At 41.5% G+C, this 25,801-nt stretch overlaps 1 protein-coding gene across 2 annotated transcripts in view; it reads left to right on the forward strand.

Moving 5' to 3' along the window:
- The window catches only part of HCN1 (hyperpolarization activated cyclic nucleotide gated potassium channel 1), a 619,095-nt gene that overhangs the window by 80,856 nt on the left and 512,438 nt on the right, over positions 1 to 25,801 (forward strand). The gene's annotated exons all lie outside the window — the stretch shown is intronic.

Raw genomic sequence — 25,801 nt, forward strand, 5'->3', positions numbered from 1 at the left:
TCCCTACCTGCCGCGCTAAAAACTACCTCCAGCGTCGGAAAGGAAGTTCCAGGTGATTGGGGTCAGCCTCGATTTCCAACAAAATGGGGAAGGGGGAGGAGCTTGAAAATTCTCCAGTCGATCTACACGACTGTTGCTAAAGAACCTGCTCCAGCCAGCGGCCAAACTTAGAGGGTGCCTCCCACTGAGAAGGCGTGTCGGAAGCTAGTCAACCAATCAGAAGCGCGGGAGAGGAGAACACCAATGGCTCCCATCCTCTTTTGATTTTTGCCGCAAAATCACAGCGTAGCTCCTGTTCTTCCTAGGTGCATTTAGTTGTTTTTTTTCTTCCTCCTCGACTGCGGTGCGATGATCTCGGTGTTTTCTATAGTGACAGCTTTGGTGGGGAGCTGGCAGTAGATGATGGGCAGCAGGTCAAGAAGTCGCAGTTAAAAAAGCGCTTCCGCGAGTTCCTGCATTAGTATCGGGAGGGCACCGACTGTACCGGCTTCACTTTTAAATACAGGTACGGTTGCGACTGAGGCGTTAAAGTGCTGATCGGAGTAGATGTGATTGTATTCAAATCAGTAAAAGCAATGGGTGGGGTGAAGAGGACATGAAGGTAGTCAGGCAGGCTTTGGCACGGCAGGCAGGTAGGCTTAGGGGGAGGAGTGGGACAAAGGCTGGAAGGCAGTGAGGGGACATAGGAAGGAGGTACAGAGAGCACTTAGGGCATGGGAAGGAGGCACTAGAGGCACTAAGGACATGGGAAGGGGCACTAAGGACATAGGAAGGAGGCATTGAGGGCACTAAGGAAATGGAAAGGAGGCACTGGGGGCACTAAGGACATAGGAAGGAGGCACTAAGGATATGTGAAGGGGCACTAAGGACATAGGAGGGCGTGACTAGGGTGGGATTGAGGGCGGGACTGACAATTAATAGATGTCCCCTTTTGATGAAAAAAATAAATGGTCACGTTAGGTATGAGTCATTTTCATGTGAAAAGCCCTTCTTTGGATGTGGGGGACAGAGACCAATGGAGAAGAATATGATTAGAAAGAAAAACTGGGTGACAGCATAACAGGGAGCTGAGAGAGGGAATTGAAGAGAGAATAGGTGATGATAGGGTGGAAGGGGAGAGAGAAGGGTGAGAGAGAACATGAGAGACTGAGTGATGACAGGGTGCAGTGGATGAAAGAAAGAGAACAAGATTGAGTGATGGTGGGAGGTGGGGGGAAGAGTGCATGAGAGAGATACACTGGGGAATAATGTCAGGATGGAGGGATGAGATAGAGATACTAGGATGGGGGAGGAGGGGCTGCTGGATGCTTACTAATGCATTAAGGCCCTGATTCTACAAATGACACCTAAACCAGTACTTACCGCATGTCAATCAAATTTAGGCACCATTTGTAGAATCACGCCTACTAGTGCCTGGATTGAGTTAGGCGCCGGTAGGCATCTACAACTTAGGTGCTGGTATATTAGGTCGGGATTTTCCTGACCTAAAATACTGGCTCTGAATGTAAGTGCCTAATGCTTTCCATGTCCAAACTCCGCCCCTAACCACGCCGACTTTCATGTAGGCGGCACCTTGCTGATCTTAGTGTGGAACTTAAATTGTTTTAAAGTGGCTTTTAATGGCATTTTCAATTATCATGCCAATTAAACCAATTAAAAAATTCTAAGTCTCTGACCAAAATGTCCCTGATCTTGACATTTATAGAATCAGGACCTAAAAGCCTGCTTTACTAAGGGACTCATAATTTAAAAAACGTCTAAAAAGTATCTAGACCAGCTTAGGCCTTTCCCCTGCCTCTAAATGCATAGAGCAAAAAGAGGCGTTTTTAGAGGAGGGGAAAGGGCGGGAGGTGGGCCGACCTACACTTAGGCGTACAGCAGGTATAACCTTTTGACAGGTTGCCTAGTTGGCACTTATAAGTTTTGATTTAGACCAAGTCAAAACAGGTATAAGTGCCAAAAAGGGCCGCTGAGCTGATGGCACGATCAGCTCAGCGGCCCGGCAACCTATCCACCCCCTACTGCAACCATCGGGGCAGGAGAGATACCTCATCTCCCCTACCGCAATAGCGATACCACCAAGTGCCACCAAACGCAGCACTTGGGATCGCTAAAGTGGCAGGAGAGATGACCCATCTCTCCTGTAGCGATCCACCCCTCCCCCCGATCTGATCGGGCCAGGAGAGAGCCCATGCCCTCCTGGTCCCACCGACAACGATCAGGGCAAGAGGGAGCCCAAGCCCTCTTGCCCTGCGAGCCCCTGACTACGATCGGGACAAGAGGGAGCCCAAGCCCTCTTTCCCCGTGAGCCCCCGACTATGGGGCAAGAGGGAGCCCAAACCCTCTTGCCCCGCGAGCCCCCGAACCCCTGACTACGATCGGGCAAGAAGGAGCCCAAGCCCTCTTGCCCTGGTGATCCTCAAACCCTTCCCCCGCCGATAACGATCGAGCCAGGAGGGAGACCAAGCCCTCCTGGCCACACGAGCCCCCTACAAGATCGGGCAGGAGGGAGCCCAACCCCTCCTGCCCATGTGAACTCCCTACCCCCCACCTCCACTAAAATACGGGCAGGAGGGATCCCAGGCCCTCCTGCCCTCGACGTACCCCCCCCCCAATCGGCTTCCCCACCGACCCGCGAGACCCCTCCTGCCGACCTCTCGATCTCCCGCACCCCCAATCCCCACCCCCCTCGTACCTTACAATCGTTGGCTGGACGGACGGCCGAGTGGCCGGCCGGTTTGGGCTCCCTCTTGCCCTGATCGTAGTCGGGGGTTCGGGGGCTCACAGGGCATGAGGGCTTGGGCTCCCTCTTGCCCCAATTGTAGTCTGGGGTTCGGGGGCTTGCAGGGCTTGGGCTTGCTCTTACCCCGATCGTACTTGGCGGGGCCAGGAGGGCTTGGGCTCTCTCCTGGCCTGATTGTTGTAGTGGGGAGGGGGAATGGATTCTGTAACCGGTGCTGTTTTTGACAGTGTTACAGAATCCAGACAGTGTTACAGAATCCAGCTTTTAGGCGAAGGACTGGCTCCTCCTTTGCCTTAAAGCTCTTGTGTTGGGCGTTTGGGACTTAGGCTGTTTTTGGTTGATTATATGTTGTTAGTGTAGACGTAGTGATGGTCTGAGCGTTTAAACAGCTGAACGTAGAGGCAGGCCATTATCAAAAAAACCTCCTTTTTTTGATGGTTTTTTTTTTTTTTACAATGGACATTTTCCCTGCTTCTACTTTCAATGTTTAAGGCCTTAGGCCAAAAGGGGACTTAGATTTTTATTTTTTATTTTTTTATTATGCCCCTCTAAGCATTCTTTTCCCTTAAATAGCCTTAGTAAATCACACTCTGAAGGAGCTTGAAGTGTATCTCTTCACTAATTTCCCACTCTGCTTATCCCCTTTGGGAGGGGTGCAGGCTGCAGCTGCTAAGTATTTCAACTGGTGTTCATAAATTCAAAGAAAAATTTCCTAGGCTTCTTATAAAGAAATATGCATACCTCACAACTGTTTCTCAGCTTCAACCCCCCAGGAACATTTGACTCACGGATGGTAAATAAAAAAAAAAAAGTACAGAGACTCCTGTAGACACACATACTTGCAAATATGTATTTTCTTATGCAACCTTCTCATAGTGGCCATGCCTTTTCCGGGTGCCCTACGGGAGAGTCCAAAAATCAGTCCATCAGAGGCTGGGAAAATTCCAGCTTCTATCCAGACTGAATGATGTCCAGAACTCATTGGCTGGAAGTAATTTGAACCCAGACATACAGGAACACTGGGAACCTGCCCCCTATAAGCAAAGGGGCACCTTCTGGCTTGGCGGGAAGTTGCTAGGAGGTACCCCTTTGCATATAGGGGACAGGCTCTCAGCGTTCCTGCAGGCCTGGGTTCAAATTTCATGCCCGTTTGGTGGGGGATGGGCTGGGGAGGGCTTCAGTGGCTTGGTGGGTATAGATGGGCTGGAGTAGGTTTTAACAGAGATTTCGGCAGTTGGAATCCAAGCACAATACCGGGTAGAGCTTTGGATTCTTGCCCAGAAATAGCTAAAAAAAAAAAAAATTTAAAAATTTAAATTGAATCAGGTTGGGCAGACTGGATGGACCATTTGGGCCTTTATCTGCTGTCATCTACTATGTTACTATGTTATGTAAAAATATGCTTCTGAGTGTATGTTCATAACACCTCTCTTAGGTGCCTATTTTTTATGATAAAAAAAAATGCAGGGTCATACATTTGGACTTCAAAAACCTATGGTGACATGAAACCCAAGGTGCATATGAAAGAGGAGATGGACATCCCTATTTAGACCTAGTACTTGGCAGCCCTTAAGATTTCCATAGCTTGTGGAAATCTAAGCATCTTGAAAATTAAGGGTCTTGGGCCATTCTGCCTGCTATTTCTACAGGTTGGTACACGATGGACCCTTTCAAATTTCAGCGGTTGCCTGAGGTTCAAGGTAAGTAGTTTTGGAATTAAATCTTCCAGAAACTTAAAAGGGTCAGACCCAGTAGTCTAATGTTCTTTCTCCTGCCCCTATTGTTAATATCTTCCAGTTCCCTAGTCAGATGCAGGACAATTTTGTGGTCTGACAGGCACTGAACTAAACAAGTTTCAGTGGCAGTTACACGATGTTCCAAAGCCTCCATGTGAGTGTTAGACATCTGTACTTGATTTGCCAAGTTTATCACCTCCTCTTGAATTGCGGTAAGCTTGTTTGAGTTTTCGTGCAGCTTATCTGAATTATCTTTCAGCATGTCTTTAATACTCCTCATCTCCACTATCAGCTGCTCCAAGATTTCTGCAGTCTTTGGGAAGAGGCATCTTAGAAAGTGTGGGTGTTACTCAATGGCCACGGATTTGGACTTGGAGGATGAGATGTACAGCGTCAGCATCTCTGAGACAAACTTGTTTTTTTCTGTTGTATAGAATTTTTTGGACTCCTGTTCATCTGCAAAAGATAGATAGTTCAAAGTCTAATAGATGCTGGCACCGTCATCATGAAATAGGGACAGTGGATCATCTGTTGTTCTATTGTCCCTTGATACTTAGGGGTCCTTTTATCAAGCCACGCTAGTGGGGTTAGCGGGTCAGACATTTCATCACGCGCTAATCCCCACGGCCGGCTAAAAAACTAACGCCTGCTCAATGCAGGCATAAGCGGCTAGCGCGGCCGGCGGTTTAGCGTGCGGTATTATGCACATTAAACCCTTACCGCAGCCTGATAAAGGACCCCTTAATTTTTGGAAGTCTATATGGGGTAAAATCAACATGATATTGATTCCAGTGTTATTTGGGACTTTATTAAAACCAAAAAGTCCAATTAATGTAAGCAAAAATAGGTTACTTCTCATTATGACAGAAGTTGCCATGCAGCAAATTACAAAAAATGGGAAAAATTGGGACAGACTAAATCATAACTTTTGGTGAGAAACCATGTGCCAATTTTACAGATATGAGCGAATGAATTCAGAAAAATTGGGGCACTATAAAAAATTTAAAGAGACTTGGGGTCCATTAGCGAAATTTGTAAAAACTGATTATTAGCATACGCCTTTATTTCTGAATGAGTCTCACCCACATTCAGGGAGGGTGGGAGGGAGGGGGTGGGTTTAAATATATACTTATATTATAATTTGTTAGTTATAAGTGCTGTTTATTGTACCAGCTGTTTGTATATTTTATTGAACTTTGTTTTTAAAATTAATAAAGAATTTAAAAAAGAAAGACCTAGTACTTGGCATGCTATGGTTACAGAAAGATGCTCTGATTGAGGATTTATCCAAAGGAGGGAGTAAAGGAAGTCACAGTGTAAGTATACACATAAGTGCCAAAAAGGTATCCAAAGTGACCAGATAACCACTGCAGAGACAAAGTAAAGACCCCTATACACTCCCCCAATGTTCACTGACCCCCCTCACACCCCAACAAAGATCAGAATAAAAAAGTATATACTTGTCTCCAGAACATCAGTACCTGGTATAGGAAAGACTAGTAGAGCTGCACACAAGTGTCTTAAATAGCCTGGGGGATGGGCTAGTGAACCATAGAGAGGAGGACCCAGGGCCTTAAGCCACTCTAACCACTACATTTATGTTGGAACATGTGCACCCACCAAACCCCCATCCCTACTCTACTGCCATATAGGTGCCACCTGTAGCCATAAGGGCTATTGGGGGTTATAGACAGATAGGTATGGTGGGTTTGGGGCGAGCGTTGTCGTGAAGAATGAGTAGCCCAGCCAAGAGCAACTGAGGTTGGGTTTTGTGCATTTTTTTGCAAAAACTCATTTATAATACACTGCTGTGACACTTCTTCCATGTGGAACTTTGTCTGTGATGATGATGCCTTCATGATCATAAGCACTATTACACGCGTTAAACCACTAACGTGACTTCGTAAAAGGAGCCCTTAATGATCCTTCCTTTTATAGAAAACCGTTCAGCAGTTATCAAAAAGGTATATTATAAAGAATTTTTTTTTACTTTTTGCCAAATTGAATTGCAGCCCGGCTGTTTTTTCCTTTAAAGAATGATTCTAATCATACTCCTAAACATGACAAGATACTGACACTGATGAATGTTTCACCAGGAGGGCATGTCCAGGTTCCTATCACCTTTAAACAATTTAATGGCAGAATATAACATTCAGAACCATTGCTTATGTCTAGCAATAAATGTTTCAAAAAGGTACTTAATTTTAAGAAATATTTTTTAATGGAGCAACATTGAACTCATGATCTTTCTAAAGCCACATACGAGGGAGCTGTCAAATGCCGATTGACTGTATCCAGTGTTATGGTGGATTTGACTTTTCTGGGATCTTTTTCCTCTCATATCAAATAATCAATAGCACATAAGAAACACAGGTAGGGTCTCTTTAAGAAAGCTGTGGTAGCGATGCTGTTGCCACTTTGTAAAAGGGGCCCCTAATAAGGACTGACGTCAAAGAATATTTTCCAAATTTGTGAGTAGTTTTTGTTTGAATGGTGGTTCAGTTTTCAACAGTCTCATTTTTTTAAAAAAAATAGGAAAATGCCACTGAAATATGCCATCAGGGAATACAATAAATGCTTCTAAAATTGAATATATATGAGTTCATTTCTTTGGCAGCACTCGGAATAACTAACTTTCAACTTTACTTTATCAGCATACATTTTTTATGCCTTTCAGTTGGCAATGACATTGTATGCACCTGAAGCAACTTCTGCTTATTAATACACACAGCAATATCTCTGGTTCTTTAATAATTAGTGCTGGATTTTCTGAGCTTCCTGTAATTAATTGAAACTGTCTTTAGCTGCAATATTGCACATCAAGTAGGGAGCTGTTTCTCTTACCAACAATACTTAGCAGTCCTTCACTCTATGCTGCATAGTACAGAAATAACTATGTTAAGGCAGAATGGGAGAGAAATTAGGAATGCTGAATGTTTGTAAAAAAAAAAAAAAAAAAGTTGCCATCTGGATTGATCTCCATAGTCATCTCAAATTCACTTGTCATTTAGCAAGTGAGCCATCACATGAAAGCATAAAGCATAATGACACCATCCAACCGTTTGTACTGGGGAATAGTTGGTGAACATACCACTCATAAAGGAGTTGACAAATCTTCATTAAATTAATATAGTAATAATAATAATAATAATTTTATTTTTGTATACCGCCATACCCAGTACCGCCAATTCTGTCTCATGTCAGCAATTCATAAAAGTCACTAGGAAACTAATTTTATGAGGTAGCTTTTACACGTGAAATAGTACCAGTTTCATAATTTTTAATATGTATCAGCCATAATGGTCATTAAAACAACAGGGTCCGTGATTCTCTCATTCTACTCTTATCTTACCAGGTCTTTCCTGAAATTTTTCATCCCATCATCTCAATGAGCAATGCTAGGCACCATTTATGATATTCCATATCGACTTGCTGCCATATTGTTATGCTATCAGTCAAAGACTCTTGCCCTGGGGCAGAAAGACTTCTGATTTCAGCTCTGGCATGCACTATGTATTGCAGTGAACAGTTTAAATTCAGGGAAAACAGTTTTCTTTGTGGATGCTGGTATGCTAGTTTAATTCTCTGGATAGTAATCTATGTGCATACTTTATGAGACCAGAACAAACAGAAGCAGCTCAACTGGTCCCTCAGCAGACGTTCAGGAGCAGCTGAAAATGAAGGCAGAGGGCATCAAAGTTTTGAAATATTTCAAACAAAGCTGTAGCATTATTTATATTTATGAAACTGACTGATCTGTGAAACGAACTGATGGGATGGATGAAGTGCCCCTTATCTTTACTGTTTTTAACAATAAAGATAAGGGACAGTTTTTCTGCCTCATATTTCTCTCATACTTAATAGTTGTTGTTAATAAGAATTGAGATCACTAATTCCATTAACTATAATTGTATACATAGAAAATATAGAAATATTAAAAAAAATAATCCTCCGAATAAATGCCATCAGAAGAAAATATTTCAGCCTGGCCCTGGCCTATAATGCAGTAACTTGCATGACTTATAACCTTTGTTGGTATTAGGTTTTTAATATTTTGTTCTATGTAATGCACATACTCAAATATAAACTGAGATTTGGGGGCAAAAAAATAGCCCAAAAATGGGGGTTTCAGTTTATATTCGAATCTTCCCTTTCCTCTAATGTCCCATTCCTACTGCCCACCCTCCTAGTGGTGGCCCTCCACCACTGCCTTTAGTGGCCCTTCTCTGAGCCTGCAGACTTCCCCTGCAGGCAACACCACACACAAATACACACAAACCTGCAGCATTCTCCTCCTTCCTTCCCAGAACAGGTACAGCTCAAACCCATGATTAATTCGCCTTCCTGGACTCAGCTGAAGGACCCTCAAGCCTACCATGCATCCCTGGAGGTCTAGCTGCACACTGGGGCAGGAGCAATTCCCACAGACTTCTGCCCATACTCTCTCAGTAGTGAAAATGGCTACTGAGACTTTGTGGAGCCTCCCAAGACTGCCGAGCAAGTCTCGGAAGCCATTTTCAGTGCTGAGATAGCATGGGCAGGAGCGCGTGGGAGTCGCTCCTGTCTCAACACACAGCTAGACTGTCAGAGAAGTACAGTAGGCTTGGGGTTCTTTCCTTGGGTCTGGGAGAGGTTTAGTCGAGGGGGTGGGCCATGCCTATTTGGGGCGGTGGAAGGGAACGGTGCCGGTTTATGTAGGGGGCGCTGATGGCAGGAGAAGTCTGTCAATTCAGGGGCACTGATGATTGGTGTAGGGGGGAGGGAAATATGGTTGATGGTGGCGGCAGTAGCAGAGAAGGGACACTACCGGGAGGGATGGTTATAGAAATGTCTGACCGATACCAAAGGGGATGGAAGTTGGCAATCCTAGTCTCCTGAATTCTAAGCACATCAAACAGGGCCCTCCTAAACCTTTGGGCCTGAGGCACTTGTCCACTTTGCGTATACCTTAATCAACTCTGCATAGGTTAAAGACTAGCCTTAGCCAGAGGATCTGCAAAAAAGCTAGCCTAGTCAATACCATTCTTCTACAGATTAATCAGACAATTAAGATAATTATATATGTAGGGTACAGTTTCACATTGAAAACGTTATGTCACCAGCTAATTTGATTCCTGTTCGTTTACTGTACATCAGTGGCGTACCTAGCATATGTGACACCCGGGGCCCATCATTTTTTGGCACCCCCCCCATCTGTATGAAAAACATGATTTTTAGTAAGAAGCCACACGTCACACATGAATACCTAGGAAAAGGCAGCATCTTACATATTGCAGTGAGCAGTACATCAATACACCCATTGTAAAACTAAACAAGCCAGACTAGTACAGATCAATCCTACACCGTCAATCCTAACAGAAAACCATGTCTTTCGAACACACAGAACACAGAAAACACCTTCGCCTAGTATGGAATATGTCATCACAAACTAACCCCTCCCCTTTTTACAAAACTGTACGCTCATAGAATTCTGAGCATCAGAGCTGCTACCACCACGGCTGGCGCTAAAAAGCGCTCCACAGTTTTGTAAAAGGGGGGATAAAATAGAAATACATAGACAAAGGTTAAATTGAACCAGCAAGAAGCTGGACTCTGCCCTGTGGCCGTGAGTCTAAATTACCTTGTTATAGCATCCAGAGCATTGTAGTTGCACATGGCTGCCGTAAAGGTCGTCTTTGATGCAACTTCCGGTTGCATCAGAGATGACCTTTACGGCAACCATACGCAGCTTCAATGCTCCAGCTGCTGTAAGAAAGTAAAAGTGCGCTAAATCAATGCATGCACTAACTGCTAACGCGTCCATAGGATAACATGCAAGCACTAACATTTAGTACACGCTAATGGCACCCTAAACGCACCGCTTATAGCATGTGGTAAATGTTAATGCGTGCATGTTGTCCTATGGATGCGTTAACAGTTAGCGCATGCGTTGATTTAGCGCACCTTTGTAAAAGAAAGCCTAAAACTCACCAATTTACTATTCTCTCAGAAAATCATCAATAACTACCCTTCTGAAGGAAAATAAGTGTGAAACATGTTAGTATTGTGAAAATGAATATAATTCATCACAAGGGCAAACAAAGGTTGCAATATATCATTCTCACCTATTCTTTCTGTTATGGTATTTGAGCTCCTGGAACCAATTTTTATCATCACTAATTCTCAGACCTGCTAATGACCCTATGGAATGGAGAGAGTTGTGGCAGATATCAGGGGGACAAAAAGTTAAGCAATAACACAGAATGGGAGTCCAAAAGAAGAAATCAGTTCTGCTTAAGCTTTTATCTAAAAAAGAAACCTATGTAGCTAGCAATATATCATTCTCACCTTTGTAAAACAGAGCCTAAAACTCACCAATAAACTCTTAATTTGTCTCAATCCATCTTCCTTTTACTACAGCCTGCCTTCTCCTATCAGGAGCAGACCTTATGGACCAGGAGCAGACCTTATGGGATCTTAACAATTCTACCACAGTAACAACTTGGACCTAGGAGTGGCTTACTCTGCATACCTGTTATCCATCTCATTGAACTGCAGTTGCCTGATATTACACTTGTATGCTGCTTTCTTAGACTGTGCAATAAAAGTCTTAAACCATTTTTCATCTTGTGCTTATTTACATTGAGTAGCAGCCGGGCAATAGTATTTCCTTAATAAACACCACTTCAGCTACTTCGTCACATTCACCTTTGATTTATCTAGTGTTCCATGAGGCCCAGGCTGCAAAGGAGAGAAGTAGGGAGGCCCTTAGGGGGTGGCAAACAGGGTAGATGGCATGTCTCCTGCTTCACAGCCTTCAACCAGCATAATATTTGAGAAAATGAGACTATATGAGAGCTGGAGAGGATGAAAAGGTGCAACGAGGTGCCTTAACTTGGTGAACCAGAAATGGCTTCTTTCAGTCAGGGGAGAAGTTTCCTACCCTGACAGTTTAAGATAAGCTTAACTACAGCCGTTTCGGTGTGCTTCGGGCGCTCTGGTACGGAACCGCAAGCACGCCGTAGCTACTGCCATAACAATGCCTAAACGGAACAGTATCATCAAACCAGAATTGCTATGATTTTATGGCTTATTGTGTAGCACAGGAGTTAGAATGAAGATTGGGGTGTGAGCCTCGGCTGGGTTCGACTCCCTCATGTACTTCAGCTGACATAATACTCATTTTAATAACAATTGCAAGCTACAGACCAATCAAATCTAATTTTCATCTTAAACAGCACAACATTAGCAATGCTAGAAGCAATCTATTCCAAAAGTGGAGCTTGCATTTGATAAAAACAGCAGTATTTGACTCCATGTCACATTTATTGAACCATACTTGAGATTCTGGCTTTTGGGACAATGAAAGCAGTGCTTTAAGCCATTGAGCTAACAGTCTTCTGTCTTAGCTAACTGTGATATAATAGCTAAGCAGATGATACATAGGCAAGTCAGTAAGCTATGATATGACAGGGGAATCAGAGAAACTGGAGTAGAAGGTGGTGTATCTTAATGAGTAAAAGTGCTGTGCTGATTTTGCGGAGGTTATGAGTTCTTTTACTTGTGGCATTGTACCTTGCAGGTGCACACCTCCCTTTGCAATGAACTAGAAGCCACATTCAGGTCTGTTCTGTGTTTTATTCTGGTTTTAAGCTTGGCCAAACGAAGTTATGGGCTTTCTCTTTGATTTGAAGAATAAGCTGATTATAGCAATGTTTAATGAGAAGCAGAGTGTTATTTAGAGCAAGGAACCTAAAGCTGTGATTTTCATGTGCTGCAATTAGCTAATAATATTGCTTCATTAGGCAATTTTAAATTCAATATGCTTGTATAGATGTGTCCTGTTTATGTGGTGTCTGAATAACAAAATAAAAATACCTGAACTGTATTTAAAAGATCACTTTGGAAATGTCTAGAAACATCTCTCAAATAACATCTATGAGATGCCCAGAGAAAGATCATTGGATGACCTAGGCTGCCTAAATAGCATGTATCCTGCTAAAGCCTTTCTGGTGCTTAAATCACGTCTATCTAAAGCCTTTACGATGCTCAAACTCCTATGCTTTACACTTCTTATAGCAGCTAATTTTACCATTACTATACAAGTTTCTGTGTAGCACAGGAGTGAAGCTTATACCCTTCTACGCTGATTTTTCCAGTTCAACTCCAAATCAGTACCTCTCAGTTAAAAAGTAATATTATATTTATCCTTTTAAACATGACATACTTTGTTACTTTTTTTGTTTTTATACTGTAAGTATACAATTCTGAAATAATGAAGAAAAAGAATAAAACAGGGTAGTGAGATCTACCTTGTTCAGTCTCCTAACAGAATTAACTGCCATTCACTACCTATAAAGAGCAGTATAATCAAATCAGAATTGCTATTATTATATGGCTCATTGTCTAGCACAACGGATTAGAATGAAGGTTAGCATGTAAGCATGTCACATTTTTTTTTTCAAAATTCACACTGATGTTCCCAGTTCAACTCCCACTGAACCTAATATATTTTAAATATCCTTTTAAACATGATATACTATGTTTTTATTATCCTTTTAATGATGGTATACTCTGGTTTATTATGTTAAAGCTTACAATCCTGAAATAATGATAACAAATCAGTAAAACACACATTTTTATATATAACTAACATCGTAGGGATGTCTATCTGGCATCTATATCAGAAAAAGTATGATTTTTGGGAACGGGTATCAGACGCCTACCCGATGCCTATGTAACGCTCATTGCAATTTGCGCCACGTGGAGGTCTAAACCACGCCTAAAACTAGGCGCAGTTTAGAGAAGCGGGGCCTGAATAGTTTATGTAATCAGTGGTTTTGAGAGACCCCAGGATGGTACAAAAATTGTTAACATTTTTTTTAAAGTATTTCTTATCATTTTCAGTGCCACAAGTTTGATTTAAAATAAATGTTCAAACACATCTTTATAGGTTTCTTGTTCTCTAAGTTTCTTTGTTCTAATGTATCCATCATTTTAAATTATGTTTTCTAGTTAATCTTTTGTTAACTGCATTGAACTTTAAGGCAATTGTGGTTTAGAAATAAATTCTTATGTATGTTATGTTATATTATATCTTATGAATTTCACAACGAAGCCCTCTTTGATATGATGCAAGTATTACAGCAAGGGTTAGCAGTAAATTTGAGAGATTAAGATCACTACATATATCCTTTTTTAGGAGTGAATTCATTACTGCCATGATTTACACAAACTAAGGGCGTGCGCTAACCATGCGCTAAATGAAAAATACTAATGCAAGCTCTATGGAGGCATTAGTGTTTAGTGCATACAGTACTGTAGCACGTGCTAAGCGTGCGCTAAAACAGCTAGCGCACCTTAGTAAAAGGAGCCCTAACCTTTTGGAAGATATTGCTCACAAAAAGGTAATCTGATATTTCTGAGAGAAATAGTTTATCCAGTAGCCTTAGTGATAAGATGTAATTTGGGAAAAAAACAAGATAATGATAAGTACTTATTGTGAGCCAAGAGGATTTCAGCCCAGAGGAGACAAAAGAATTGTACACTCAGTTAATAATAGTAATGAAAGATACCAAAAACACCCAACATTTTTTGAAATAGAATTGGGCTATAAAATTATGACTCCCAAACCTTGTTTTTCATGGGAGTGTGGTTTATTGCATCCACAAAATAAAGAGGAGTGACAATATCTACAATTAAAGACTTACTGAACTTCCTATAATAAAAGTGCAAAGAAAGAATTCCTGAGATTCTGGAGTTACTGTGAAAAATCCTGAAAAAATTGGTTGTAGGAAGTTTCATCCCTCACATTTTGCCCCCAGAATTTTTGCCCCCATACATTTCACTCCCTGGATCTTTTGTCCCCCCCGTATTTCACCCCCACTGGTAACATCCCTTTCCTCAGAGCAATCTCCATCGATCACTACCCTCTGTCACCCTCCACTCAACTATTTCCTGACTCAGCCTGTCACTTTGGGACCCATCCCAAGGGACGTCTGTGTGGAACACTATCAAAGGCTTTGCTAAAATCTAAATACACCACATCTAGCGCACATCTTCTAGCCAATTCTCTGGTCACCCAGTCAAAGAAATTGATCAGTTTTGTCTGACAAGACCTACCTCTAGTGAATCCATGTTGCATCCGGTCCTGTAATCCACAGGATTCCAGAAACTTGAACATTCTATGTTTTAAAACCGTTTCCATTAATTTGCTTACCACAAAAGTCAGACTTATCGGCCTGTAATTCCCTACTTCTTCCCAACTTCCACTTTTGTGGAGAGGGACTACATTCGTCCTTCTCCAATCCTCTGGTACCACTACCGAGTCTAGAGACTCATTGAAAAGGTCAGTCAGCGGAGCTCCCAGATCTTCCCTATATTCCTTCAGCACTCTCGGATATACACCATCCAGCCCCATCACTTTGTCTACCTTTATTTTAGCTCACTCATGAACACAACCCTCTGAAAATCGATCAGGGTCTATTATTTCTCCATCCCTATTCACGTTTGTCTTCTGCGGTCCCGTTCCCGGTGCTTCAGCCATGAACACAGAACAGAAATATTTGTTCTTTTTTTTAATTGCAGATTTATCAATTTACATCAACCAAGTAAATGTACACAGATAAGGAATAAAAAAAATCTTATGTATACAACTTATATCACAGATAATCAACAAAGAAATCTCATCAAGCCCACATTTTGAGGAGAGAAAAATCTTAATAAAATAGAAAGAAAATCCAAAAAAGGGTATATAACCCTCTACTTTAAGAAAGGTTAGCATTTATGAACTATTTTCAGTGAAATGTCACAATTTCCAATTCAAGCATCATAACAAAAGAAAAAAAAATCAATGTTCAAGGAAATGTTCCAATTGAAGCGGGTTGAAAAGCACATAATCCTTATTTTGAGCTGTTACTAAACATTTACATGGGTATAAAAAAAAAAAAAAGTGGCTCCAGATTCCACAACCCTAGACTTAAGAGCCAAAAAGGCCTTTCGTCTGAGCTGTGTTAATCTCGCCACATCTGGAAATATTTGAATTCTAGTGCCGCAGAACATTGCTTGCTTATTCTGAAAATATAATTTCATTATCAATGCCTTATCATTTTCATTGACACATGAAACTAAAAGAGTTGACCTGGTTTGTATTGTGTCCTGTGAGTCTTCCATAAATTCTGTCAAATTTACATCAATAGAAGCCAATTGGTCTAGTCCCTGTTCCACTGTAATTTTTCTCTTTTTGTGGAATATAATAAAGTAATGAGATAGGCATTGATTCTGAATTAGTAATCCCTAATATCTCTCTGAGATACTTCCGAAAAAGGATTTCGGGAGATATCATGTGTGTTTCAGGAAAATTAATTAGATGTAAATTCTGTACCCTTGTGTTTTCCATTATTTCTAAATTAACATGGATTGAATGAGAATCCTTCATAGCAGACATGGAAACTGCCTGTAGGTTAGTAATTTGTTTATCTACCTTAGTTGTGCACGCATCTAGAATTTTTATATTTGAGTCAACATTTTCCAGTTTCTCGACTACTTCTTTGGAAAAATCCTGAGATTGTTTTATGACTAATTTCAACATTTTCTCCATCCTGATATTAATTTGCCACAAATCATTTAAGGACACTTCCTGTTTATTCTCATCAGAGCATTCAAGTCCTTCAGCTAAATAAGTAATTTGAGGCAATTTCATATATGATATTGTCTGAGAGACCTGAGGCTCTGAGACTTCCCCAGAAGCACTGTGACTAACTTCCAGACCCAGATTAACAGGAACTTCTGGATGGAGAGAAGGAGTTCTTTCTGGAGAGCTAAGTGAAGCTCCGGATATTTGATCTGTTTTCTTAGACTGGATAGTGTTTGTCACTGCAAACATCAAATGTTTGTCACTGCAAACATCAAATGTTTGTCAATTGGTTCTGAAGCGACAGGGGTTGAAACTTTGATTTTAGCTTTGCGCTTCCCCATAGACAAAACCTCAAAATTATACTATCAACAAAAACTCAAGGGGTGTGCAATTACTGACCTCGATCCAATCATCTCCAATTGGCTCCAAGGGGCTCCCAAGGGGCCTAGTGTGCCCCTTAGGGCACGCCCCTTTGGCCATGCCCTGTGGCCGCGCGTCTGTGGCCATGCACCACAGAGGCTGCAGCGTTTTAAGTCTTATGACAGGGGCCTCCCCTGGTATTGGTGGCCTTCTCAGTGCCTGCCCGAATCGCAGCACTTAGGAGCTGTAAAACGCTGGGACAGGAGGAGCAGCAGGTAATTATCACAGTGCTCCACTCTCCTTCGCCAGGAATCTTTCTCCAAAAGCTCTCTCCCGACTCTGTCACAGAGGCTGCAGTGTTTTAAGTCTGATGACAGGGACCTCCCCGATGGTGTAGGTGGCCTTCTCAGTGCCTGCCTGACTTGCGGCACTTAGGAGCTGTAAAACGCTGGGACAGGAGGAGCAGCTGGTAGTTATCACAGTGCTCCACTCTCCTTCGTCAGGAACCTTTCTCCAAAAGCTCTCTTCCCCAGAAATATTTGTTAAGCAATTCGGCCTTTTCTTCATCAGCTTCTACATATTCCTCCCCTTCACCTTTGAGTCTCACAATGCCACTTTTGCACTTCTTCCTATCACTAATATATCTAAAAAATGTCTTGTCTCCCTGTTTTACCGTGTCTGCTACTTTTTCTTCCATGTGCATCTTTGCGTTCCTGACTATATGACCAGCCTCTCTTAACTTTTCCAGATATTTTTGCCTGTCTTCCTCTTTCTGTGATCTTTTGTAGTTTATGAAAGCTAACCTCTTATTCCTTACCTTCTCGGCTACTACTTTTGAGAACCAAAGTGTCGTTCTTTTCCTCTTACTTTTACTTACTTGCCTCACAAAAAGGTTTGTTGCCCTTACAATCGCTCCTTTAAGTTTTGCCCACTACATTTCCACTCCTTCCAGACGTCTTATTTCATTAAGTGCCAATTAGCAAAAATGAAATTCTATGTTTTTTGACATTATTTCAGATCATCACCATCACCTCTTTTTTCCTACTGGCCATTTCTCTCCCTATGCACCCAATCATAGTTTTAGCTTTCACCATCACCTTTTCTACCTGTTTGGCCACCTTAAGGTCATTACTTGTGATCACACCTAAGACTGGCTCCTCTTTTGTGCATAAATGTTTTTCACCTCTCAAACTGTACTGTTCTTATGGGTTTTTGCAGCCCAAATACATGACCCTGAATTTTTGTAGCATTAAATCTTAGCTGTCAGATTCCAGTCCATTCTTTGCTAGGTCCTTCCTCAAGTTACCCACACCATCAGAGGTGTCTACTCTTTTGCAGATTTTGGTATCATGTGCAAAAAGGCAAACCTTACTAGATCTTCAGTAATTTTGCTTACAAATAATGTTAAAAAGAACCAAATCAAGAACCGAACCTTGCAGCACACCACTGGTAACATCCTTTGTCTCAAAGTGAGCTCCATTTACCAGTACCCTCTGTTGCCTTCTGCTCAACTAGTTCCTAACCCAGTCAGTCACTTTATAGCCCATACTGAGAGTTCTCAGCTTATTAGTTGGAATTGTATTAAAGGCTTTGCTAAAATCTAAATTCACTGCATCTAGGGCTCTTCCATTATCCAACTCTCTAGTCACCCAGTCAAACAGATTATTCAGGTTTGTCTGACAAGACCTGCCTCTAGTGAAACCATGTTGTCTGTAGGCAGAAGTATTTGAGGGATTTATAAGTAGTCAACCTATGACATCTGGAAGATGGGTACAGGACTTTTACTCTTTGAGCCACAGCAGCTTCCACTAATATATTTCTTCCTCACATCTAAGCTCTCATGGTAGGAACCCCCACAACCAAAAGGAAGCAGCTGTGGCTCACCAGGTAATAGCCCTGTGCTCATCTTCCAGAGGCCTTGGGTTCAAATTGTGGCATTCTACCTTGCAGGTTCACCTTGATGATCTCACAATGAGGTCAACATTGTGCAGCTGCACACCTCCATGTGCAATGAAGTAGAAGCCATACTAAGGTCTGTATCTGTTTTTAAGCTTTTGCAAATGAAGTTATATATGCAATCTATATATTTTTTCATGTGCTTTCTTTGGTTTCAAGAATGAGCTGATTGGAGCACTGTTTAGTCAGAAAACAAGGGTAGATTTTTAGCAAGAAACCTAAAGCTATGTTTTTCATGTGCTGTGCTTCAGTTAATGGATGTTTTCCTCTAATTAGTAAATAGCATTGCTGTTTGTCCACAAAAATAGAAGGTTTTGCATGTAATATATGTTTTGATGTGCTCTGTTTATGTGTTGCCTTATTAAATGTATTTGAGTTAATAAAGCAAAAATAAAAACCCAGAGAACTATTTAGCAGATTGCATTAAGGACATCCAAACCGTGCCTAAGTTCCATCCATAGAACTCAGGTCTATCTGAAGCCCAAACTATGCTCAAAAATAGACCTTCTTTACAATGCCTATAGGACTTAGTTTTACAATTGCTATGCAATTTGCTAGCTCATTGTGTAGCACACTGGTTAAACCTACAGCTTTCTACCCTAATGTTGCTGGTTCAAATCCCAGTCACTCTGATGGAAGAGAAAGAAATAAAAACATTAAACAGATCTAACTCCCAGTATCACAATTATAATGAAACACCATAAAATTGCCATTCTGATAACATCATAATAATAAAATATAATGACATTGTTTGGACATCTAAATCTCACATAAAACCTGATTCTCTAAAGAACACCTAAAAAGTTAGACATCTAAACAGTGCTGAGCGAGATTCTACAAAGGATGCCTATCTCAGATGTCTAAATGGCGCCTAACTTTAGACACGCCTTAGTATGTTTTAACATGGGACTTTCCTGTGGACTGAGCCCATTTTTAATGTGGCCCTAAAACAGGGCTTTTCCCCTTTTTATTTTTGCAGGTCTCATCCCTAATTTTTCTATTAGCATGCTATACCTGCAAAAGTATTATGAAGGGGTGCTGAAAAGTTCTCAAACCAACCAACCAACTTCCAAAATTCTGAGTGTTATTTTGCCACTGTAGCTGAAAAGAGTGTTGTCTTATTTCATTACGTGCCAGTTAGCCAATTAGCAAAAATGAAATTCTATGTTTTTTGACATTATTTCAGATCATTGATTGAACAACAAAACACTACAAATTTCAAATGGTACGTTATCTATAAAATATACAAATATTAAAGACCATTTGTAAAAGATCAAAAATAAGCACTGATTTTAAATTCCCTATAAATTTTTTTTAAATTTTCATAAATTTATTAGTTGAACTATTAATCTTTTTTGATTAAATTGAATTAGACTTAATCTACTACTAATAGGGGCAAGCCTCAGACTTAGGAGTATATGTTTTCCAAATTTGGGATTACCCTACTCCAAGAGAGAAATAAATTACTCTCCTGCCTCCTTATAATATCACCGGCTATTGCCCCACCTCCCTACCAGTATAGATTAGTTAAATCAATATTTAATTAAATGAGTTACTGGCAGTATAGTAGTTAGGGGTTAAGCCTTGAGAAAGCTGAGAAAGCGAAACATGTCGGCATTGAAATCCCTAGCCAGAGACCACATGACTTAAGCTAAGTATATGCTTAAAAGTTCTAAATAAATAGCGAGTATAAGCATTAGCAAAGTTAAAATTAAAAACATAAAAAGTTTGAGGAGAAATCTCGGATCCGATGATGACTTGACACGTAAAGCTTAGAACAATGAGCTCTAAGTGGTGCCGCTGAGGATTCTGATAAGGTGAATAGTACAAAGGGGTTGTTGACAAGTAGTTGAAAATCTGACAACTATTTTGTTGTTTAATAACTTTAGATGCAGTCATTTTTACCAAACAAAACATGGTGCAAATGCCCACACCCAAATTTACAACTTTAAGGAACACTCCCAATCCACCCTTGACCCACTCATTTCTTACGTAAAATTAGGCGCAGATCCCATGCCTAAATTTACGTGTGTAGCCAAATAATTGCTTGTTATAATGCAAGCTATTGGTGCTAATTAGCGTGTTACTCAGTTAAATTACATGTGTAAATTAGGTACACGTGCAAATTAGCATGCACAATTTTCAGCGTTTGTTATAAAATTAGAGGATATGCAAGATTTACTAAAAAAACCCAAAAACAAAAAGCCCCTTAATTTTATAAGGATATGAGTGTAACATATTTTCAGTGTCATAAAATCATCTTCATTCTATATATAAAAATTCAGTACCATAATTAAAAAAATAGCACTGAATTTTTTATTTCTAATTTTCTTCATCTCTTTTATGTCATCTGCATTTTAGAAGTCTCTGTTAAAATTTGATTGTAGGTAAAGAATAAGGGAAACATGGCCATGAGTGTGACTGTAAACAAAGCTCCTTTGTGCTTTAAAAAATATACATAGTTTGCTCTTTGGAATGCTTAGATGCTTAGTGGTTTCTTTTTTTCCTCTCTGAAATTCTTTATGAAAGGAGCACACTATCAATAGAAACAGTTTTTCAAACCTCTGAATGTGAAAAAGCATAGAGAAGAAAAATGGAAATGTTATAAATTGGTCATTGCTAATTTAAGAGAAAGTTTGCAGTTAAGAAATGGTGTTAATTGTCATCAAAGACGTCAGTAGTCTAGAGCATGATTTATATTTGAACATGCTCAATACTTTTATACAGTTACCATATGTGCCCTGACTTGATATGTTGTTTATTAACTGTGTAATATTAATTGGTGGGATTTTTTTGTTGTTGTTGCTACAGTATTTTACCTCGTTCTTTCTTTTTTTTTTTTTTTTTTTTATTTGAACATTTTTTTCTTAAAGTTTTAGAAAATTACAAACCAGCACAAAAAAAAAGGATACCAGGATAATGGCAAATACAAGAGTAAACAGCAAAGCATATAACACAAGAACAAAAAAAGCACATACTGTACCCCCAAGGCAACACAATCTTCCCGACACCCAAACCCCATCTTTAAATACCACCAACCATCCGTATCTCCACTTGATAGTACTCCACCTCTGGATAGCCTCCAGTTGGTTCTTCAGGAAGCCACCCATATTCCTCAGCAGCTCTAACCTCACCCTACCCCCCATCAGATAAACTTAGGTCAAAGAGTACACTTTATCCATAATGAGAGACCAAGGGCTCCTTTTACAAAGATGCGCTAGCGGTTTTAGCGTGCGCTAGCCGCTACCGCCTCCTTTTAAGCAGGCGGTAGTTTTTCGGCTAGCGCGCACTAATCTTGTGCGTGTGCTAAAAACGCTAGCACACCTTCGTAAAAGGAGCCCCAAGTCTGGGTACCTTGGTCTTTTTGTGAACCTCTGTGTTGTATATGGTATGAAAAGGAGAACCACAAATATATGAAAAAAACTAAACTAAACTAACTATTGTTACTATATCATAAGAATAGCCAACATAGCATTTGGCCCCTCCAATCTGCCTACGCTCATCTCGTTGAGGGTATATTCTATCTGCAATGCACAAAAAGTTGAATTTTTCCTCTGGGGTCATGACCTTTCCTTTCTGTTAACCTGCATCTTCAACCCCCCCCCCTTCCTCACTGCACTAATGATGTCTCCCATCTGGCAGTTTACAAGCTTGAGTGCCTGCAGGATGTTGTTCCATTTCCTTAGATAGGAGTGATAGTCAAGTCAGCCTGCAGTTTAAGCTATGAAACTTGCCAGCTTTTCACAATCACAACTGATAATTTATCAGATCATTGCTTCCATTTCATGTTGGTTAATCTTGCCTCTTCTCCTTGGAGCTCAATGCAGTCACATAGCAGCTCTATGCAAATTGGATTTATCTTCTCTTTTGATTCCTTTAGTGTTCAGTGTAATTATGCATATAGTATAGGTTTCCATAATTAATCCAATACTCATTAACTTCCTCCCTCAGGCACTCAATTTGCTCTTACCTATTGTTTCTCCACCTGCTCTTCGTATACTCTCTATATTAACTGAAGCATACTTAAATAAAGGTACAATATATTTTGTTAGTATCTAGTATCTAGCACTTTCACAGTCAAGTAATATTTCTGCATATTTTCTCTTTCCCAGTATAAGAAAAACCACAGACATCACCATGAGCTGAAAGCAATGAGATAAAGTGCTTTATAAAGAAGTGCCTATTTTTAGGCACATTGACTTCTGATTTCTCATAGAATTACATATAAAATCCTACTAGTATTTCAAACTTTGATGACAAATGAACTTCAGGAAAAAGTTAAAACATAGTAACATAATAAATGACAGCAGATAAAGACCCGAATGATCCATCCAGTCTGCCCAACCTTACATGCTCTATAATTAATGGCTAACACGAGTTCTCACGAGTCCTCCGAGAACTCAGGGCAGCCATTCAGTGAGTGGCTCAGCACTAGGCAAGAGTGTGAAAGCTCGCCTGGTATATTGGGTCGCTAGAACTAGAGGTGGCCAGGGAGGGGCTCAGCACGGGGCGGGAGTACGGAAAGCTTGGCTGGTACACCGGGATTCAAAAAGGTACGCAGGGGGAGACAGGAGAAAAGTAAAAAGCTACGCAGGGGGAGGCAGGAGAAAAGTAAAAAAAAAAACCAAAAAACAGTCAGCTGGGACAGAAGACTGGAGGGATCCCTCCTGTTCTGGCCCACCAGGTCATACAACAGGCCTGGTGGAGTCCCGCAGGACATTGGGAGAGAGGGGGAGGGGCTGGGTGCAAAGCCTGGCAGGGAGTGGGGTCAGGGTGGACAGCCTGGCAGGGTAGAGAGGGAGGATGGATGGGTGCAGAGCCAGGTAGGGAGTGAGGGAGGCTAATTGAAGAGCCTGGCTAGGGAGGGAGTGAGGGGGGGGGGGGGCAGGGCACATGAATATTAAACCCCCCCATCTTATATTTGAGTCAATCTTTTTTCCTCCATTTTGGGGAGAAAAAGTATAAGAAAATAAGAATTGCCACTGCTGTGTCAGACCGGTGGTCCATCTTGCCCAGTAGTCCGCTCACACGGCGGCCTTTAGGTCAAAGACCAGTGCTCTAAATGAGTCCAGCCTCACCTGCGTAAGTTCCAGTTTAGCAGAAACTTGTCCAACTTTGTCTTGAATCCCTGGAGGGTGTTTTCCCCTGTAACAGACTCCGGAAGAGCATTCCAGTTGTCTACCACTCTCTGGATGAAGAAGAACTTCCTTACGTTTGTACGGAATCTATCCCCTTTCAGCTTTAGAGAGTGCCCTCTCGTTCTCCCTACCTTGGAGAGGGTGAACAATCTGTCTTTATCAGCTAAGTCTATTCCCTTCAGAATTTTGAATGTTTCAATCATGTCCCCTCTCAGTCTCCTCTTTTCAAGGGAGAAGAGGCCCAGTTTCTCCAATCTCTCACTGTACGGCAACTCCTCCATCCCCTTAACCATTTTAGTCGCTCTTCTCTGGACCCTTTCGAGTAGTACCGTGCTCTTCTTCATGTATGGCGACCAGTGCTGGACGCAGTACTCCAGGTGAGGGCGCACCATAGCCCGGTACAGCAGCATGACAACCTTCTCCGATCTGTTCGTGATCCCCTTCTTTATCATTCCTAGCATTCTGTTCGCCCTTTTCGCTGCCGCCGCACATTGCATGGACGGGTTCATCGACTTGTCGATCAGAACTCCCCAAGTCCCTTTCCTCGGAGGTCTCTCCAAGTACCGCCCCGGACATCCTGTATTCGTGCATGAGATTTTTGTTACCGACATGCATCACCTTACACTTATCCACATTGAATCTCATTTGCCCTGTCGATGCCCATTTCTCAAGCTTGATTATGTCACATTGCAGATCTTCGCAATCCCCCTGTGTCTTCACTACTCTGAATAACTTTGTATCGTCTGCAAATTTAATCACCTCACTCGTCGTACCAATGTCCAGATCGTTTATAAAGATGTTGAAGAGCACGGGCCCAAGCACCAAGCCCTGCAGTACCCCACTGGTGATGCTCTTCCAGTCCGAGTATTGTCCATTTACCCCCACTCTCTGTTTCCTATGCTCCAGCCAGTTTTTAATCCACGTGAGTATTTCACCCTCGATTCCATGGCTTGCAATTTTCCGAAGTAGTCGTTCATGTGGAACCTTGTCAAACGCCTTCTGAAAATCCAGATATACAATGTCGACCAGGTCGCCCTTGTCTATCTGCCTGTTTACTCCCTCAAAGAAGTGCAGCAAGTTCGTCAAACATGATCTGCCTTTGTTGAAACCGTGCTAACTGGTCCTCATCAGCCCGTGTCCATCAAGGTGATCAATGATGCGGTCCTTTATCAGTGCCTCTACCATCTTTCCCGGTACCGAGGTCAGACTCACCAGTCTGTAGCTTGAAGTTTTTCGCCTCCTTGGCTATTTTTTCCTTGTAGTCTCTTTTGGCCCCTTTTACCGCCTTATGGCACCTGCGTTGATGTTGTTTGTGTTTTCCAGTTTTCATCCGTCTTTGACCTTTTCCATTCCTTAAATGAAGTTTTCTTGTCTCTGATTGCTTCCTTCACCTCTACAGTGAGCCACACTGGTTCTTTGTTCTTTTTCCTCTTGGATCCCTTGTTGATATGTGGTATATATGGATTTTGCGCCTCAGTGACTGTGTCTTTAAAAAGGGACTAAGCTTGCTCTAGTGTTTTTTACAGTGCTTTTCCTCTTCTTAATCATCTTCCCCACCATGAGTCTCATCCCTTTGTAATTCACTTTTTGGAAGTTCAGTGCCGTGGCTGTCATTCTAGACCAATGTTTCACCCCTGCATCCAGGTTGAAGTGGATCATATTGTGATCGCTGTTTCCTCTACATCTTGTGCCAGTCCTCGCAGTCCATTTAGAATTAAGTCCAGAATTGCATTTCCTCTTGTATTTTCCTTGACAATTTGTTCCAGGAAGCAATCGCCTACAGCATCCAGGAACTTGGTCTCCCTAGCGCAGCCGGATGTGCCTAGGTTCCAGTCTATCCCAGGATAGTTGAAGTCACCCATGATAACTGAGTTGCCTCACTTGCAGTTGCATTTAATCTTGACCGTCATTTCTCCATAAATTTCTTCAGACTGCCCTGGGGGTTGGTAGTAGATGCCTATCTTCGTTTCCAGTCTATTTGTTCCCAGAATTTTGACCCATAGAGACTCTAACATATCCATCAGTTGTGGCGTGTTTCTCCAGTAGATTCAATTTCCTCTTTGACGTATATGGCATTGCCCCCACCTTTTTGAGCCATTCTGTCTCTGCGGTGTAGTTTGTATACCGGTAGCACAGTGTCCCAGATGTTTTCCTCAGTCCACCATGTTTCCATGTTTCGTCTTATACTCGGATCAACATATATTCGAGTATATATGGTATTCTCCGAGTGAAAAAATATTTCCTCCTATTGGTT

This window comes from Geotrypetes seraphini, chromosome 1, assembly GCF_902459505.1.
Source record: "Geotrypetes seraphini chromosome 1, aGeoSer1.1, whole genome shotgun sequence".
Taxonomy (NCBI): domain Eukaryota; kingdom Metazoa; phylum Chordata; class Amphibia; order Gymnophiona; family Dermophiidae; genus Geotrypetes; species Geotrypetes seraphini.